This window comes from Phoca vitulina, unplaced genomic scaffold, assembly GCF_004348235.1.
Source record: "Phoca vitulina isolate PV1807 unplaced genomic scaffold, GSC_HSeal_1.0 scaffold19, whole genome shotgun sequence".
NCBI classification, from domain to species: domain Eukaryota; kingdom Metazoa; phylum Chordata; class Mammalia; order Carnivora; family Phocidae; genus Phoca; species Phoca vitulina.
In genome coordinates, this window is record NW_022589722.1 from 29,465,146 (window position 1) to 29,471,145 (window position 6,000).

At 60.6% G+C, this 6,000-nt stretch overlaps 1 protein-coding gene across 1 annotated transcript in view; it reads right to left on the reverse strand.

The window, feature by feature from the left end:
• Positions 1-6,000, reverse strand: part of SULT4A1 (sulfotransferase family 4A member 1) — a 32,985-nt gene that overhangs the window by 16,183 nt on the left and 10,802 nt on the right. The window lies entirely within an intron of this gene.

Below are 6,000 nucleotides of genomic sequence, written 5' to 3' on the forward strand. Positions count from 1 at the left end.
TCAGTCTGACCGGCCATTCCAACCCAGACGTTAGATGGCATTGCTCATCCACAGAGATCCTCCAGCGGCCTCACCTCTCCTCAGGGTAAGGTCTTCCCCACGGCCTGCAGGCCTGTCCCTCTGTGCCCCCCGCCCCCAGCACCTCTGACGGCCTCTCTCTCCATCTACTGAGCTCCTACTGGCCTCCCTGCAGGTCGGACCGTGCCAGACTCATCCCCACCGTCTGCATCTGCCGGCACCTGCCTGGAGCCCCTTCCTCCCTCTGGCAGGCCCTTCAGGTGTCAGGACTCCCTGACGGGCCACATCTGACACTCGCACACTCCCCGCTCCCCCACACTGCACCAACAGGCCGGGAACAGCCTGCACGTTCCTTTAGGGGCTCCCACCTCCCGCTGTAAAGACATGAGCCCGGTTCTTTGCTGTAATGGGAGAGCCAGCACGCAGCCGTGCTCAATTCCTACTTTCTGAATGGACAAGCAAACCTTGGGTGCTGAGTAATCAGAAGAGAATACCTTGTTCGAGAAGACTTCCTGGAGGAGGCAGCTTTGGAGCAAAGCACTGAAGAAAATAGCGTGGTGGCTATTCAAACAGAAATAACTTTACCTAGTAGGCACAGGATCCTCCCACCAGCCCGAAAGGTGGGGACCACTACCCCCATTTACAGATGAGGAGCCTGAGGCCAAACTGTGCCCCAGGTCACATGGCCAGCGTGTGGCTTCCACCCTACTCCTCCTGGTGAGGTCCGTTCACCCAAAGGCCCAGGGCACCTGCACGGGGGAGTCCATGCCCTCCAAAGTCAGGCTGCAGGCAGAGTTCCCAAAACAGGCCTCTCCCGGTGACATCTTCAGGACCTATGTTTAGTGCTCCCTGCCCCCAGCCCTGCAGCTCCCACAGGCAGTGACCTGGACAGACGCTCTGCCCATTAGCATCATCTTACATCGACAGTGGCGTATCAATTCCACAAGCCCCCTCCTTGCCTCATTAAGTATCTCTGCTGGGAGACCAGCCTCCTTAGAGCCCAAGGAAGCTCTCCACCTGCCTCCCTCCAGCCTGTCCCCATGTCCACTTCCTGCCCAAGCAACTTGGCCCGGCTTTGCCCAGCCTTTGGCATAAGCTCCAGGAAGGCCCGCGACGCACCCCACGGCACCGGGGCAGCCAACGGGGCACGGGGGACGAGGGCAGCGAGCGGCCCCCGGCCTCTCCGGGGCGAGAAGCTGGCTGGCGAGATGGGACAGAATGATCACAGGAAAACCCCAGCTAGAGAGGATGATGACAACACTGACCGGTCACCGTCACCAAAGACCAAACACAGGCTGTGCTGTCCACAAGGTCTGCCCCAGGCGCCGGCGGCGCCCCAGCCTGTCCCCACTGGCCTCTCCTCTGCACGTCCACTGCCACCGCCCTGGCAGTGCTCCAGATGTCAGCATGAGCCCAGCTGGCCCCTCCACGGCTGCGGTGACCCCTCCACCTGCCGTGTCCCGGCGGCTCTGGGCCCCTCTGGCACTCTGGGCTCTGGCCGGGTCTTCCATCGCCCCCAGAACTCAGCACTCCCGTGGCCCAAGCCTTCAACGGGCTGCCCTCCTGCCTGACCAACCTGATCTTTGAGCCGCCACTCCCAGAAGCTTCCCCAGACACCCCGTCCCATCCAGCCCTCCTGCAGCGCTCGGCACCCCGGGCCTCTGGGCCTACTGCTTTGGCGCACTGGGCGTGAGTGGGGGGCTTGAGATGACGGAGGTCGCGTCCTAGTTACATATCAGTTCTTATGGCTGCCTTGGCTTCTGTCCACAGCTCTGGAGGTCAGAGGCCCACACAGGCCACGCTGGGCTCAAATCAGGGTGTGGGCACGACCGCTCCCCTCTGGAGGCTCCAGGGGAAAAGTCCTTCTCTTGCTTTTCCAGCTGCAGCCACACCGTGTCACCCTGCCTCCTTCCTCCGTGGTCAGGAACCCCTGTGAGCACACCCAGCCCCCAGAGTCCAGCATAACCTCCCATCTGAGGGGCAGCTGACTGGCAACCTCCACCCTCCTCACCACAAAAGGTGAAATACTCACAGGTTCGCGCATTAGGACGTGGACATCTTTGGGGGCCGTTACTCTGCTGACCACACTCACATCACACTCCTCACACAGCTCCTGACCCAGAGTAGATGCTCAGGAAGTACACAGGCCTGACGACTGAACGAGGCTGCAAAGCCCCCCCGCCCACCTGGGAAATGGGACTAATCTCGCGCGCTTGCGTCCGTGAGCACCATCCCCACATCGTCCACACCCAGGGTGGCTCTCCTGTCGGAGACCTTCCCTGCCCGGCTGCGGACACCCCCACTCAGTGGAGCCGTGTGTCTCCTACATGGGAATTAGGGCAGAGTCCTCACTTGGGATCTGGTGGTGGCCACTCAAGGGGTATCCCCCCCACCTACTCCTTTATTCATTCAACGGGCCTGCGCTGAGAGCCGGCCCTGGGAGTCCTCCCCCCACCCCCGAAAAGGTGGCAATGCTCCCCCCTTCCTCACAGGGCTATTGGGGGCAGGGCCACGAAGTGAGCCGCTCCGAGCCAAAGAGGCTCAATACAAATGAGCATCTCTCGGAGCTCCTAACGCCAGGACAGGACCGCTCACACCAAGGACACAGCACAGACTCCTGCCAACCCAGGCCACCCTCATCCCAACAAGGGACACAAGCTGTCGGGCCCCTCCTGTCAGAGCCACATCCTGGGCAATAGGTGACACGGGGGCGGGGGGGGGGCGGGCAGCTCCTGCACAAGTCAGGAGGAGGCTCAGAGTTTGGGCTACTAGCCTGAGGTCAGCGAGCTGGGAAGGGGAGTGCTCCTCTGCAGTGGGGACCCAAGTGTGCAGGCCCCCACCTGCCCCCCAGCCCCGGGGCCTCCGAGCACGCCCAGCAGACCCGAGGGCAGAGAAGCCAGCCCCGTATGAAGCCCACCGTGTAGCCTGCAGGGAAGTGGTGGTGGGGAGGTGCTGCCGGGGCTGGATCCAGGCCAGAAGCCCCTGCACGCCCGCGGCCGCTGCGCCAGGCTGCACAAGAGCAGGCAGGGGTGAAGCGGGACCTCAGCAGCCCCGACCATCCCACTGCAGTCTGAGGCCAGCGGGGGAGGCAGGCACGGGGGGCCTGCAGCAGGAGCCAGCCTGCCCGCCAGCAAATCCAAGCTGAGGCAGAGGAGGGCCGGGCTCTGCAACCACAGACCGGGAGGGCTGGCGGGCAGCGCAGCCTCTTGGGGAGAAACACAGTCCACACGCTCCCCAACTGCTCTGCGCGCAAGTCAACTGGATGCGAGCCTTTCCAGAAGCACTTCTGCTGACTCCAGCCAAATCGCTGCTTCCGTGGGCGGCGGCGGTGCTTTCTGACGCTGGGCCTCTGGGTCCAGACGCCTCGGAAGCCACTGGCATTCTGGGCGAACTCCCCAGAAATCAAGGGCCCGCCTGTCACAACACGGGGGGTAGAGCCCATCAAAATTCCCACCAGCACTCTGGGGACAGAAGGAACCAGCCCTCCAGGGTCAGAACCCATGGGAGCTGGGCTCCAAACCACCAGGACCCCGGGGCTGCAACCCTGCGGCATTCTTTTATTTGCACCGTTAACATTTACCTTGTTTAAAAACTCACGGAGCGCTAGAAGACGGGTGGCAGAAAATCCATTTCTCTTGCCCACCCACAATCCCACTCAGAGCAAACCCTCGGGTGATCTCTTACCCTTAAATTTCTAACGTGCTCCAATAGTTCGTTCATAATCCACAGTTTCCACGGTCTACTGATTCTCAACAGAGGAAGACAAGGATCGGCCAAGTTCGCTCACACAAGCTTCCCTCCTCCTAGTGAAGCCATAGCAGGAGTTTTGGGCTTACTTGGGAGTTTAACCAAGTGTTTTGCTCAAAGTACTCCGTGTAGGGATTACACTTACTCTCTTGTACAAGACTGTCATTTTCCTAGAGTAAATCACTGCCTTTGCTTGCTTCATTTTCCTTGTAGCGACCAGCAATTCTCTCCCCGACCCTGTAGCAAGCCCTCTGAGATGCTCTCAGTTCTGCTGAATTCCCCCCTGCCCCCTCTGCTCTCCGCGACTGTCCTCCCGGGATCTCCTCGGGCTGGAGGTACCGTGTCCACTCTCCGGGTGCCCCTCGTTGGGGTTTTCCCACGTGCTGGCAGAGCCCACCCTCTCGCGGCTTCCTGAGCATGGGACTGAGCAGGACAAGCATCCGAGTCTACCTCGCTTGTGACCAGCAGTTTGGCTGCGTACGGAATTCTGGGCTGGAGAGCGTCTGCCCCAGATCTGTGCTCGCACAGTCCCGACTCCCAGGTGCTAAACGCTGTGCTGAGAACTGAGTGCCCGCTTCCCGGTCCTTTGAACGTGGCCCGTCTTGCCTCTGGAGACCCTGAGGCTTCACGACATCATGCTCTGGCGAGCTCCTTCACCCCTCCGTCATGCCAGACACTTGGGGGCTCTCTAGCTCGCACCCTTGAGTTCTGGACATCCCAGTTTCTGTCATTTTCTCTCCTCCGTACTCTGTTCCCTTCCTGGAACTCTGAGATCTTCCCATTTTCTTAGCTCTTTGCTCCTGTCTGCCATCATTTCATAAAAATTTTTCTACTTCCTGAGATATTTCCTCTGCTTGACCATCCAAACCTCACAACTGAGTTTTCAAAATTTCAGTGACTTTACTCTTAATCCCCAGACTTCTGTCCTGATCTGTCCTGGCTACTTTCTGGCCAATGGTCTCTTCGGGGAGGCACACGTGTCCTCACTCTCCAAGGCGGCTCTAGAGAGGCAGCAGTGTGGGTAGGTTCCCCTGTTTTAGGTTTTCTCCTGTTCCGTATGTTGCCCTGGATTCCTCCAGGCTCCTTTTCCTGCCTTTTGTTTTTGCAGGTCTCTGTCCCTCGTTTTGGAGACTTTAAGGTCTGGTGACCTTGAGTCCCTCCACAGGTAAGAAAGAGCCCCTGGACGCAGCCATCTGTGGGGGGCAAGGCTTGCTGACTGCGGCCCTTCTTGAGTCGGTGGCGGCGGCCCCGCTGGGGCGCTCTCACTGCGGAGCACGTGCTCCCTGCCCTGGGGGTCCACCGGCACCCCGGGAGCCAAGCAGGGGAACCTAGCTTTCAGGCGATCCCCACTTCCAACATGGCACCGTATCCCAGCCGAGAGCTGTGCTTGACTCCCCGAGTCCACAGCCTCCCCGGATCAAATTCCCCAAAGACACGTCTATGCTCCGGCCTCTGTCGGAGGTGGCAGGTACCCCCCACTGCGGAAGCCCCGCAGCTGCACCTCCTCCTGCCCGTGGCCCTGCCGCTGCCACCTGCTGGGTCGGTTAACGCTCCACCACCGCATCTGATCGTCTGACCGTGGGATCCGCGTGCATCCGAGATCCCAGGTCACTGCCTCTCCTCCTCTGAGGGCTGCAGACCCTCCTACTCCTTGACTGTCATGCAGCGAGGCCTTCAGAGGAAGCAGAGATGAGCATGTGTTCAACGTGCGCCCTCCATCGAATGTGCCCACAGGCATTCTGGAGTCACCGGACGGCGACGTGTTACAGCTGGGTCCCGTCCGGAGACAGCGACAGCTAAGCATCGGAAACTGCGGTCACAGAGCGGGCCCAGGCCACCCAGGACCCAGGGCTCCCGCAGGCCCCACACAGGCCAGGCGGCCTCCAGGATGCTCGCCCTCGGAAGACAGAGAGAGAGCGCGGCCGATCTACCGCCAGGTAAGCACCTGTCCCCCATCCTGGGAAACTCTACTTGGGCCCTCTCGGCTCTCACGGGAACCCCTGGACACCTGGGAGGCCGCGGCGTCCAGATAGGTGCAGCTCAGTCCCTCGGCTGCAGATGGGTGCGGAAGCAAGGTGGTGCTTGGTGTCCCAGGCACGGTCACGGCAACTCAGCCAAGCCCTCGTTCGACTGTCACGAACATCACACACACCACACACACCGCATTCATACACACACACACCAGACACTCACACACACACCGCATTCATACACACACACACACCGGACACTCAC